Raw genomic sequence first — 14,549 nt, forward strand, 5'->3', positions numbered from 1 at the left:
ATTGTCTTTCTGTCTACCTCAGGTCTTTCCTTTAACCCCCCATTCAGCAGAATATAAGAGCACTTGCAGCAGTATGTGAAAGCTTTAAGCTTGCATTGGCTGTCTCTCCTTATGTTCAACTGTGAGCACAACCATTTAGATGCAACTGTATGCCTAATTTCCATGTGCAATTACCACTAGCGCAATGTCTACTTGTGGACTCAAATAACTAATTTACATGCATAATTTTTGGTAATTTTGAATGCAAATTAGACACACAATTATGACAATCAGACCTTGATATCTGATTACAAAATTACAGGTCCATAACACATACAGGAGAAGTTGTGACTTCATTACAATATAGAAACGTGAAAGAATTCAGCTGGATCTATGTATGCTCTATTCAGAGCTGGTTGGAAAATGGAGAGCAGAGAGAGGGATTTTACAAACTTTTGATAAAATCCAACCTTTCTGTCAAAGACCAGAACTCCATACATATCGCAAATAGCATTCACCTGAGGAAGTAGTGGATATATACTATATCCAAGCACTCAATACACTGATTATATTTACCCTTAAAAAAAAAGTAATATGATATTACAGGTTTAATTTAATGAAAAATTACTGATCAGTTTAAGAGGCAATAATGAAATAATTGTTAAAGTGGTTCTATTTGAGTAAATCCAGTTTGTAATCCATTGGATTGCAGTAGCCCCACATCAGAAAGAGACTAAGACAATGTAATGGATTGAAAGTATGGGAAAACATTCTTGTACTGTCTAAGGTCCCATCTACACATGCAGGTAAAGGAATGATTGGATCTAAAGTTCGATCCACACAACTGCATACTAGATCTAATCATGCCTTATTGCTGGTATAGGAGAAGCCCAATCCTGGACTCCCCCTGCAATGATAGGCTCACGTGGCTGGGAGCCCCCTTTGCTGACAGGGCTCCCAGCTGCAGGGACCATGTACAATGTGCAGCCAAGACCAAGAATCTCCATACCTCACAGGGCAAATATGGCACAACTAGAACTGACAGCTCAATCAGTTGTGGGACTCTCAGCCCCCACAGCTGTGGGGCACCGCTGTGGGGCACTGATGCGTTCTCCCAGTCATGGGGATGCCCCATGGTTGGGAGATCACAGCAGATGCAATCTCCCAGCCACTGCCTGGAATACCTACCTCCCCCCATCCCCCACACACACTTGTGGCTGGAAGACCACAGCTGCTATGATCTCCCAACTCTGGGACTGCATTGTGCTCCTCAGCCACTGGAAAATCTGTGGCCGAGGTCTCCCAGGTTCAGGATTGCCTACATATGCTAATTAAATCTGGATAGAAACCAGCTATAAAGTTATTAAGCATTTTTTAGCAATAACTTTATTTTAAGGCACAATAATTAATTTGCATGTGTAGCCACTCTAAATTTATTGTGCATATACCAAGGTAATTACACAATAGATATAACATGTAGAGGGGGCCTAATATGTATAAATATACTTGTTTGATGACTGATAAAAAGTATGAATTGTATTAACAATATTGTACCAGAGGGAGAAAACCAATGGAAGGAAGAGTGTAGAGCAGCACACTGACCCATAAAATCCTATTTCTTTACAAAACCAGAGTGCTCCCAATAGGCACATGGGGTTTTCCCACAGTCTTACTATGACCAAATAATACGTGTCTGAATTTTAATTTCTCCTTTACAGATACTTTAAAAACATTCTGGATGAATATTGACATATAAACCACCTTTCCAAATCCATAAAGTGCCACCTCAATGACTGTATAAGACTCCAGATTATACTTGATTGAATTAGTCTGTTTCAATTTCACTTTCCATAAAAGATAGGGTAAGAACCTCTGGGCAATGTGTGATGGCAAGTCACACATTGCTTTCTCTTACTTTTCACCCTTTTACCTTTTCTTTTCATCCTGAAGATTTTTAATTTACTACATCTTAATAGTTAACTAATTAAAATAAGGAGGTTGAACAATTTTATTTTAACACAGTTATGCAATTAGGGGATGGTCTGTGATGCATACAAATTTTGAATGATTCAGAACACTTTCCTGAATGGTCTGTGACCCAGAACTTTGATTTGTATCTGGTGATGCATAATTGGAATATTTTTTGTGTGTTGGTTGGCTAAAAAAGGTGAGAGCCTTAAGTTTCTGTTCTCATTCCAGGGTTAGGGAACAATTTGAAAACTGCTGTTTGAGATGAAGACTAAAGATCTTTCATTTCATTTAGCTTACTCTATACAGAAAAGGATACCACAGCTAGTTTATCGTACTTTCTGTTCAAGAGAGCAGCCAGCAACCCTGGCACTGAGTATACAAAGCAGCACCCTGCAGCAGCTATAATCTTTAATTGGCCAAATTAATTTTGCCTGCTGGGTCACTGTCAATACTTTCCTTCTTGGCAGCTACTCCCAGCTTCATGGCCAGAATGACACACTGATTTATTTGGCCCGGGATAAAATGGAAGAATGATTTACTGGTCTGGAAGCAATTCTTGAAGAAATCCAATGGCGTGTCTTTGTGTCAGTCTATACACTAGGTGTAATATATTTTACATGACTGTTCCAATGTCTCCAAAAGCCTTGGTGTTTCTGTATTTTTTAACTAACTGGCATCTATGGTTCTGGATATGAGTCTAACACAGCTTCTGATGGACATTTTTTCTAGACTCTTTCCTAGTCCATTCAGACATTACAGAGGATTCAGAAACAGACCATTTTTTTCTGGTATAATAAAAGAAAACAGAAGTTGTGGAGCATATACATCAATTAAGCAGCATTTGAGTCAATCCCTCCATGTTATGTGACCCTGTATGTGTTTGCACTGAAGTTATTATTAAACAACTCTTTTACAGCAAGGTAAATCTTGAGCTTCTGAAGGTTTTTAAAGTGCCACACATTACAAGTAGTACTAGTAGGAGCAAACAGACTTCTGTCCCAACCCTGGGCATTCCAGAGCACCTGGTTGATTTTTTTTTTTAAATGGGTCACAAAAAAGGGTTTTTTTACATAACATTTACTCATTTTTATTAGGTGAAGCCTATGATGGAGCTATATTCCTTTCTATACAGAAATACATAAAAACAGCTATGATCTTCAGTCATGGTTGGGTATGGAAGGGGACCTAACTTAAGAACTTGTCTAGAGCTTGAACATTTCTGTGAGTAGCATCAGCTCATGGAACCAACCAGGGGTTAAGCACAGTGATGGCATTCCCACAGTTTTGGTGATTGAACTGATTCACAAAATTACGTATCTGAAGTACTTCTTTAATCCCCATCTTGTAACTTCACAAGCTTTAATGCATTCACCTTTCCAGCACCCTTCTGAGGTAGGGCAGTACTGTAAACCTCATTTTATAGATGATGAACTCATGCATACAGATACCAAGACCAGTTCTTTTCGCTAAATATGCCATGCCTGGTGGCAGCACTCACAAGCATACTATGCTGCCAAGCAGAGGCTACCACCTACACCTGTACCAGTGTATTCACCCCAACCAGCATTTTGGGCATGCAAATCATCATTGAGCAACAGTTCCAATTAGTCCAGATGTGGCTATGTTGCTGGTTTAGGAGGCAACACAGAATGTCTGAGGCTGCTACTGCCTGGCACAGTATGTAGACATGGCCCAAGGTCACATCAGAATCTGCAAAAAAGATGAGAATTGAGCCCTGGCATCCCAAGTGTCAGACTCTGTCAAGTGTGGTCGGGGCAGGAGTGAAGTAGTACTGGTTATGTCAGGCCCCCTCAGTTGGATGGTCCCTACATGCCCTGTCAGGATACTATCGGTGATATTATAGTACATCTCCTGTTAGCTGTCACCAGCTGCAGTTCTTAGTAACAAGAACTATTTGGGGCTGTCTGTTCATGAACACTAGGCACTAATACCATGCTCCATTCAGGCAGGACACTAGCTAAGTGATCCGTTAAACAAGGCACCAGAATAAGACATAGCCTGTAGCTCTGTGCAAAGTATTCAGGGTTTACAGGCCCTTTTTATACATTTATCAAAACAAGTCCATGTTAACCAAACCCACATCCTAGTTCTCAGCCTCAAACAGCTTTAGGTGACAGTGGGCATGTCTACATGTGCCCCTACAGTGCTGTTGTTACCATGCTGTCATTTAGTACTTCCTGTTTGGAAGTACTAAATGACAGTGCAGTAACAGCCTGTACTGTGCCATGTATGAGGCATATGGTTATTTTTAGCTACTACGTCATTATAGTGACACGCTATACTGAGGGAGTGTGTCACTACAGTGAGGAAGCTGCAGCATCATGGTTTTTGCCCATGCGTCGGACACTGCGTCGTTGTAGCCTGTTGCGATGGCGACATTTCATAATATGTAGATGCGCCCACTATATTTACATCCAGTCTCACCAGACTCTGTGACTAGATAGGGGCACTTGGCTACCAAGACAATTCTGAGCTCTGTTTAGGTGTCTTATTCCCATTTTATCCATAGTATTCCATTCATTGGCCTTCTGAGGTTGTACCCATCTTATACATTGTTTTCTCTCCATTGGCCACGTGCTATAACTGTGCATGAATAAACTGAGGCCTACTTTGGTTCATGAATAAACTGAGGCCTACTTTGGTTCATACTACTAATAGGTGTCTCTATATGATTTCCACGTGCACTGGTTCATGGCTGCAACAATCTATGCTCCAGCAAGGCCTATACCAAATACTAAGCTAACATCCTAATAACTGGACCAAATTACCTTTTAGATGAGCTGAAACACAGAATAATGGAATCATAGAAAATGAGGATTAGAAGGGACCTTAGGAGGTCATGTAGTCCAACCCACTGCTCAATTCAAGCCCATCCCCAACTAGATCATCCCAGCCAAACCTTTGTTTAGCCAGGTCTTTAAAACCTCCATGGATGGAGATTCCACCACCTCTCTGGGTAACCTATTCCAGCATTTTACTATGCTCCTAGTAAGAAAATTCTTCCTATTATCTAACCTAAACTTCCCTTGGTGTAACTTAAGACCAGTGAACCTTGTTCTGTCATCTGCCACCACTGAGAACAGTTCAGCTCCATCCTCTTTCAAACCCCCCTTCAGGTAGTTGAAGGCTGCTATTATCCTCTCTCAGTCTCCACTTCTCTAGACTAAATAAGCCCAGTTCCCTCAGTCTTTCCTCGTAAGTCATGCCCCCTAGCTCCCTCACCATTTTTCCCACCGCTGGACCCTCTCCAATTTGTCCACATCCTTTCTGTAGTGGGGGGTCTAAAACTGAACGCAGTACTCCAGATGTGGCTTTATCAGTGCTGAATAGAGGAAAATAATCACTTCCCTTGACCTGTTGGCAACGCACCTACAGCTGCAGTCCAGTATTCCATTAGCCTTCTTTGCAACAAGGGCACACTGTTGGCTCAGATTTAGCTTATTGTCCACTGTAACCCAAAGGTCCTTTTCTGCAGAGCTGCTACCCAGCCAGTCAGCCCCCAGTCTGGACTGGTGCATGGGATTGTTCCGTTTTAAGTGAAGCACTTTGCACTTGTCCTTGTTGAACCTCATAAGATTTCTTTTGGCCCAATCCTCCAATTTGCCTAGGTCACCTTGAAACCTAGCCCTGTCCTTCAGCACATCTACCACTCCCCCCAGCTTGGTGTCATCTGCATATTTGCTGAGGGTGCACTCTATGATATCTTCCAAGTCATTGATGAAGACACTGAACAAAATTAGCACCAGAACCAACCCCTAGGGTACTCCACTTGATACAGGCTGCCAGCTGTAATCAAGCCATTGATTACTACCATCTGAGCCTGATGCTTCAGCCAGTTTTCTATCCACCTTACAGTCCATTCATCCAGCCTGTACTTCCTTAGCTTGCCTGCAAGAACATTGTAGGAGACCACATCAAAAGCCTTGCTAAAAACCAAGGTATATCACATCCACTGGTCTCTCCACCTCCATAGAGCCAGTCACCTCATCATAGAAGGCAATCAGGTTGGTCAGGCATGACTTGCCCTTGGTTAATACATGCTAACTGTTCCTAATCACCTTCTTCTCCTCCTCCAAGTGCTTAGAAATGGATTCCTTGAGGATCTGTTCCATGATTTTTCCAGGGACTGAGGTGAGGCTGACTGGTCTGTAGTTCCCTTAATCCTCCTTCTTCCCTTTCTTAAATATGGGCACTATGTTTTTCCTTTTTCAATCATCCAGGGTCTCTCTTGATCGCCATGAGTTCTCAAAGATGATGGCCAATGGATCTGCAACCTCGTCAGCCGACTCCCTCAGCACCCTAGGGTGCATCCTGTCCAGCCCCATGGATTTACATATGTCCAGCTTTTCTAAATAGGCCCCTACCTGTTCTTTTGCCACTGTTGGCTGCTCAACTACCTCCTCCCCGAAGTGTGATGCCTGGTGCAGTAGTCTGGGAGCTGACCTTGCCTGTGAAAACTGAGGCCACGAAGGCACTTAGCACTCAAGCCTTTTCTGCATCCTCTCTCACAAAGTTGCCTCTCTCATTCAGTAAGGAACCCACATTTTCCCTGATCCTCCTCTTGCTACTGACATACTTATAGAAACCCTTCTTGTTACCCTTCACGTCCTTTGCCAGCTGCAACTCCAATTGCACTTTGTCTTTCCTGACATCATCCTATATATGCCTGAGCAATGCTCTTATACTCCTTCCTATTTATTTTTCCAAGTTTCCACTTGTTAGAAGCTTTATTTTTGTGACTTAGTTTACTGAAGAGTTCCCTGTTGAGCCAAGCTGGTCTTCTGATATACTTGCTCATCTTTCTGCTCAATGGAATGGTTTATTCCTGCGCTCTCAGTAAGGCATCTGTGAAGTACAGCCAGCTCTCCTCTTCTCTCTTCTCTTCTCTCTCTCAGACTGGCTTCCCAGGGGATCCTGCCCATGAGTTCCCCAAGTGAGTTGAAGTTTGCTTTTCTGAAGTCCAGGGCCCTTACTCCACTGCTTTCCAACCTTCCATTCCACAGGATCCTGAACTCAATCATCTCATGGTCACTGCTGCCCAAGTTGCTATCCTCTGCTACTTTCCCCACCAATTTTTCCCTGTTTGTGACCAGGAGGTCAAGAAGAGCATGGTCCCTACTTGGTTGCTCCCGCACGTGCACCAAGAAGCTGTCCCCAAAACTCTCCAAGAACTTCCTGTCTTGCCTATGCACTGCTGTAGTGCTCTCAGTAACATTGCTCTGCTACTGAGATTTGGTGTGGAGCCTGCACTACTACATTGGAAAAGAAAAAAAACTGATGTAGTGTGCACAACAGTCACCACCAGAAAAATTTGTTAGAGGTAAAAGCAAGATCTCCTAAGCAGGTTAGAAGATTTTTCAGCAGCCTCTCTCAGCAGCTCTTGAGCACAGTGCAACCCCAGATGTTTCTGGATTATACCTAGGCAGAGAGTTGCCAGATAAGTTTGAGACTGACTGCTTCAGGAAAGAAGCCAATAGCAAAATAGCCAAGATCAGAATTTCTGTATTGGAATAGTGAGAGTCACAAATTAATGTCCTGGAGGGTCGCCCAGTGGTGATGACATCTGCTATGCTGGCATTCACATCCGTGCTGTGGATTTGGATATTTTCTTATTACCTGTCCTGAGCTAACCATGGCAGTTACTTGGTATAGTCCCATTCTGTTACAGGGGTAGATTTATGTGCAGTAGTTTTGCATTCCAGGAGATTACAATTTAACCTCAAAACAAGCACTTCACTATGAGTAACCAGATCAAGGTTTAGCAGGCTCTAAGACTGGTTGGTAACCTTTTGAGAGTCAAGGTGTTTCCATTACACTCAAAACAGCCCTCAGAAAATGCCTGTTCTTAGCTTTCACCAATTTTTTGATTATGGAAAAAGAATAGAACAGTTCTTTGGTTGCAAAGAACCCTGAAAGACTACAACAGATCAGAATGTTTTTGACACCACAAATTCCTGTTTGAAATCTCTAGGTTTATCATGTGAATCATAGTGGTGTTTGCACACCTAACAATGCCAGTATTTTACAGTACCCCATAGCATCCATAAAAGGTTGTCACAGCATCCCAGGATGTTGAAGCACCCTAGTTAAGAATCACTACTTTGTAATGTCTACAGTAGAGACATCTATTATTAAGCAAACTTAGTTATGTGGGCCAGGAATAAGCTAGAGTCCTTTGGGACAAATCTCAGGAGGTTAGGGTTACTTGGAATTCCTGCCTAGGTTCCTGCCTATTTGGACCCTTGAATAAAAGAAAGCTGACTACAGTGGGATTTTAATAAACACTGCAATCTTCCCAAATTACATATCTATTTAAATTTATAGCCATTCACTTTGACAAAAGTAAGTATGTAGAGTTTTTATTTACCAGCCTTTCAATGATAATTTCAAACAACTTAATTGCTGCATCAGTTCTTTGGTGATTTAATTTCAGGTAATTACACAAAGAAAAAAAAAACTCACTGAAAGCTATTATGCACCAATTCTTGTCTATTTCTGTCATTTTAATTTACATAAGGGTAGCACTCTGAGTTTTAGTTATTGTCACTATCTGTGCATCTAAAGATACTCATTTCATCTGGAAACATTTATAGGATAATGTCTTCAATCCACGTATTGTATATTTAAAAAAGATATAGAGGAAGAATGTATATTGTGATATTGTTACTTTAAATCTGGAGTTACATTAAATCAGATTGTCATCCGAGTCCTGTGGGATAGGTTTTCATCTTTGAGAAACTCCATGTTGCAATTTATCTCTTGGCCCAAAAAAACTAGAATTAAAATAGGCAGTCCCACATGTTTGTAATTTTGAAGAGAAAGTGCAGACAGTGACAGAAGAGCGTCTGAACTATTTCCCACTTTTTTATTTGTGTATAACAAATTGATATATTTCAAGGTAGCAGCTGTTTAATGCTAATGCCAAATTATAAATGATCTTGGTACTATGCAAATACATAATACACATTTTAACTTATTCATCATGTTTAGGACACAGATTCATTTGAACCTCTTTTTATGATGCCTAGATTAATTATTACAGGATTATTCCTAGTGATAAACTAGATGGAGATCAATTTTTGCACATTATATAAGCATACATTGTGAGGATATCTATCCATACAGAACTGCACATTACTTCAGAAAATAAGCAAAGCTCAGCATGACGTGTTTAAGAGAAACAGCCTCATTATGAATGAAGGACAATATGCAGAAATGTAGTTTAGTCAGCTATCACTCCCTGCTGTATCACCTGTATACTACAAATATTCCCAAACTAATCGTAATAATGATATACTGTGAACTCTTTAAGTGTTTTAGAATCAAAGCCAAAATATTGCACACTGGAGGGACAATTTAGTTATGGGATGCCTGCTTTGCATCTCAGTTCAGGATCTGACATGCATGTAAACAATATTTTACATCTCTGTTGTATTTGACGTTGTAAATTCACCTTTCATAAACTTTATACAAATCTCTGATTTGATTCAAACATGTCTCTCATAGGGAAAATGCTTCCATCAGATGCATACCACAGTAACAGAAGCCAGAAATTTAGTTAGGTCAAGCTATGTGCAACATTTTTGCCAAAACAACATTTGATTTTTGTGGCAAAAATATTTCAAACTACTGTATAATTCTAAAAATTTGATACCAATGTTTAGAAATTAATATTAATGATTTACAGGTCAAGACTGTAGTGCTGTTCCCCGAGCAGGCAGGGAATAAACTATGACTGTTAGACTCATCCTTCATTTCCTGATTCCCCACCTCTCCCTGGGGAAGACAGGTCCTGATCAGTGTGCTGGGGTTGAGAGGATAGAATTCACCTACTCTCCAACTGCTGTCTGTTCATTTCCAAGCCACCATAAAAATCATTAATACCTTTTATTAATGTTTAGCTAGCAGTTTAAAACCATTTGGAGATCCAAGCTACACAACACTAAACCTATCTATGTCCAACTTTGTATGATATGCAGTAAATATTTGTCCAGAAAGCTTGATCAATAGGAACCCGGCTGGTGTAACAAAGGCTATGACTTCCGAAAACCCCCCCTCAAAAGGTGTGATTTGTTGCAAAAATCCCAGCCATGACAAATTGATAATAATCTGAGTCCCTGTCAGTTTTCAAACTGTTACCATTAATAAAAAAAAAATAATAATAATAATTTTGAATTATCAATGGATCCTGGAATCAAGAACTCTGACAATAATAATGATGGTGAGGTAATTGTGTTACCTCAGGCTCTTTTGTCATACAAATCAATAATTAAATAAACTAAGTTATGACCCATTGTGAAAAGGCTCATTTTGGTTGGAATGGCATGAATATGGCAGAAAAGACCTCAGACTTCAGCTACCGGAAATCAGCAAAAGGGTTGCATAATTTACATGACAATGCAACCAGCATATCAACTGCATATTATGGCATGTAATGGGTACGGCTTCATCATTAAAGCTGAGTTTTCACTTGAAGTAAAGGGACTCCATTCCTGCTCTAAGCTCTGGTTTCAGTTGAGCATGCCAAAGGGCCACAGAGGAAGGGAGAGTGGAAGGATTGCAAAGCTCTAGGGAATAGAGGCTGCATGTGTGTCTGTGTAACAGTCCTCTTTTAAACATGTACACTGGACACCCTGCTGAAAACAGGACAATGGATGCCCAGGATTCACAGGCCTGTCCCAGAAAAAAGGGGACACATGCTCACCCTAACTTAAGGTAAGGATTCCACCATATTCTTCTATCTGAAGAATACTATGGGCCTTCTCCTCCACCAAGATATAGCAACTGGTCTGAGTGCAGAATGAATCTTCTGAACATTTATAAAAAAAACCCCAAAACATTTATCAGTTAATGAGTTAAAATTAATTTTAAAATGGGTCCTTAAGAAATTTAGCAACTAGTGTCAGGAATATTTTTGTCCAGATGGTAAGGATTAAGAAAAATGAACTGGATAAAAGTATTTTTAAAAATCCATTTCTTCTCATTTGGAAGCACAAAATGAAAATGTGTTGGTGTTACCATTGAGTGTACTTAAGTATTCTGAATGTCCTAACTGCATTTATCTACCTTAACTCTCCAGGTATCTTTTAGATTTACCTAACTTCTGAATGCTTGTCTTGTAATGCTTGTTTTAGGAAAAATTGATTTGGAATATGGAATTATTTTTATGGTTAGCTACATTATATATACCAGAGCCATTCAACTTCTGAGTGGTGGAGAACCACACCCCATGCTACATGAGGCTCTAGATCCTCCCTCCACTGCACACAGGTTGGGGCAGGAAGCAGAAGTTATACAATAGAGAGGGAGCCCAGAGACACTAGCAGCAGCAAAAGTGGTGGTAAAAATGGGATCCAGACAGAAGCCTCTGGGCTGGGCCACCAGTTGGAGACCCCTGTTATATACAATTAACTAAAGCTAGGGAAAAATAGTTAGTGCAAAAAAATGCAGTTTTTCTATACTGACATGACATGTTTTGTAAATCTGTGTATTTAACTAAATCGTCAAAAATGAAAAAAAAATTCAGAAAAAGTCATATTTTGTTTAGAAAGGTGGCTCTCAACCAGGGTGCTTCAGCCCTCTCAGCCCCTTAGAGATGTCATGACCCAGGCACTGCCACCCAGATATAACTGCCCTACATGTGGGGCTGTGGCACATGTGCATACTCCTCTTGCATTAGGGTTCTCTGACAACCCTCAAGCAGACAGAAGAGTTGGTGCATGCTGTAGCTCTTCCTGGTTCAACCCCACCCACTCTGCTCCCAGACACAGACACATACAGAATAATTCCACCTGTCCTGCATGCTTCTGTTTCTGAGAGAGGCCATGTATGGTTAGACCAGGAAGGGCTGCAATATAAGTCAGCTCTCATGCCTGCTTGAGGCTTATCAGAGAACCTTAATGAGGCAGGAAAGCCTACATGTGCCTCAGCCCTTCCTGGTGTGTCAGCAGGTGCATGGGGCAGTTTTACCTGGTTACAGTGGCACCTGGTTTAGAAGTGAGCACAACAGGTTTTCAATTTCAGATGCTACCACATTCAAAAAGTACATGGTATGCCGACTCTCAGAAGTTTGAGAACCACTGGTTTATACAGTCTGAACAGAAGGTTTTGATTCAAAATAACTTTGTGTTTCAAAAATATTTTCACTTCTATTTAAAAAAAAGATATTTCCAAATAAAATATTTTGTTTCAGGTGAAATGCCAACTGTAAATGGAAACAAGATTAGCCTCTTTATGATTACTTTGAACAAAATGTACTGAAATACAGGTACTGTTTCTGTATTGACATATTTGTCCTACTGTTTTGAAATGAAGACAAGACTCCAACATGAAAATGAAAGAAACATTAATAGCTTTAATTAAAGTGACTTTCCACAGTAGAAAACCTTAATTTATACATATATACAAAGCAAACAGTTTTTTTAGTAAATGCTAAGGACATAAAGTTTGGGATACTGATCCTACAAGTAAATCATGTTCAGAGTTACTAAAACATCTGCTTCCCTCACTATGGTAAAAAGCCATAATTAGATAACTGAAGTAATTCTTCATTTCTGCTTCTACTGAGGTTGCTTATCTGTCCCACATATGAAACAGGAATGTGAATCTAGCAGGATGCAGTTAGCAAGAATTTTTTTAAAAGCTTCTTAAAACAAGGCCAACATAATACTAATTTTCAATATTGGCACTGAGCTAATACAGTGAGAGATGTATTAGAAATGGATATAAAGTATGCAAAAACAATGCTACCAGAATAATGCAGGTTAAAAGCAGTTTGCACAGCATATTTTAAGTATATAGCATTTGGTAGAAATCTTTTGATATACAGTTCCAGTAATAAATATTGTATCAGGAAAATAAAAGACCTAGTAAGGTCATTTGTCTGACACCATTAGAAAGCAAAAATGATACAAGTAAGCTATTAAAAATTCACTGTTTCCCAACAGTTACCACAGATATGCCCTTTGTTCCATATTTGGAAAAACTGTGGCCATATCAAATATCATTATATGGCAACATCTACCCAATGCTGGTTTTAATTGTGGTAACTGTATTTAGCTTATTGGGAATACCATATTTGGTATCTCAATAAGTTTCAAAGAATATAAAAGTTATTTTTAGGTTTTATAGGGTCCCGCTACATGTTACATTTATGCCACAATTCAGGTGTTAATTGCGGTGTAAAGAGCAAGGGTGCTACACACAAACCAATTTAAGATGCCTTAAAATGGTACATCAACCATAAAAATGTTCCATATATACTGGAAAATATTTTTATGGAGGGTTTATATGGTGCTTTAATCTGACATATAGTAGGTGTGTCTACACATGCAATTAATGAAAAGCAATAATCTCTGATGCTTATCACACTAGAGTGTATTGCTCCCCCAGATGCACCATTTAAACTTGCGCCTAGGACTGCAGTATGTGGAGCCAGGTTGGCTCTGAGCTAATACAGCTGGCAGAGGATCTGGGGGTCAGCCTGCCAGCCTGGAGCTGCTCTTGCCCAGCTCAACATGTTGCAGGGGGGTTGTCTGGGGCACAAGGGTGCTCCAGTGTGGGCCTAGTTGGCATGCAGCCCCCACCCTGAAGCACCCTCGTGCCCTAGCCAGTCCCATCAGCATCTACACGTGCATTACTATACATGAAAAAACTCCACAGCAGGATAGTACTTGTATTTACAAATACTAACCTACTGTGGTGTTTATTAGTTTCCTTCAGCCTAATGGGGCTGCATGTATAGACACTGAGACATATGCTGCACAGCTAATTAGGCAACTCCACAGTAAACGTCTTGTGTAGATGCAACCAGCACATCAGGAGCTGCCCAAGGGTTAGGGCCAACAACCAGCTGACTGTCAGTCCCAGCCTTGGGACCATCCAGGGGCATCAAACTGACCATGGCAATTGTCAGCTCTGGACCTGGGAGCATACCAGCAAACACTAGGCTGCAGGCACCCAGCTTCCAACCTGTCAATGTAGGTGGAGCTCAGGATCATAATTATGATTCCAGGCTTCACTTGATTCCCCTACACTGGCAAGGACAAAGGGAACAACTTAGGTTGGGATCCCCTAATTCCCAAATTTTGCCTCCTGACATGCACGTGTGGGAAGAGGCATTTATTTGAAGGACTTCATGATTTTTTTCTTTGAAGCCATACCAGCCTATATATTAAGACTTGATAAGTGAAGCTATAACACTTATCCAACAACCCTCAATATGTTTTCCAAAAGATTTGCCCATCTCTCACCTGTTTTGATGACTTGCCGGAGTTGTGAGTATTGGTTGCTTAAAAGTATAAAAAACAAATAAAAATATTTGCAACAGTTGGTCAAAAAAATATAATGGGAAATTGTACTTATCTGCTACTGGTTTTGTTATGATATCTCTGCTGTCGTGTACACAAAGAATAGAGTACATGTGTTCACCAGTGAAAACGCAGAAGCTTATCTATACGTGACACTTAAAGGAATTTAACTATCATCTACTTTTACATGAGAACAAAATTGTGCTCAGAGGCAAACTCACTTAGACATGTGCACAAACTTGTTTCACACAAGACTGAGTTTCCAGTCAG

At 40.4% G+C, this 14,549-nt stretch overlaps 1 protein-coding gene across 3 annotated transcripts in view; it reads right to left on the reverse strand.

Moving 5' to 3' along the window:
- The window catches only part of CACNA2D3 (calcium voltage-gated channel auxiliary subunit alpha2delta 3), a 913,092-nt gene that overhangs the window by 456,572 nt on the left and 441,971 nt on the right, over window positions 1–14,549 (reverse strand). The window lies entirely within an intron of this gene.

The sequence above is a fragment of the Alligator mississippiensis genome, chromosome 12 (assembly GCF_030867095.1).
Source record: "Alligator mississippiensis isolate rAllMis1 chromosome 12, rAllMis1, whole genome shotgun sequence".
NCBI classification, from domain to species: Eukaryota; Metazoa; Chordata; order Crocodylia; family Alligatoridae; genus Alligator; species Alligator mississippiensis.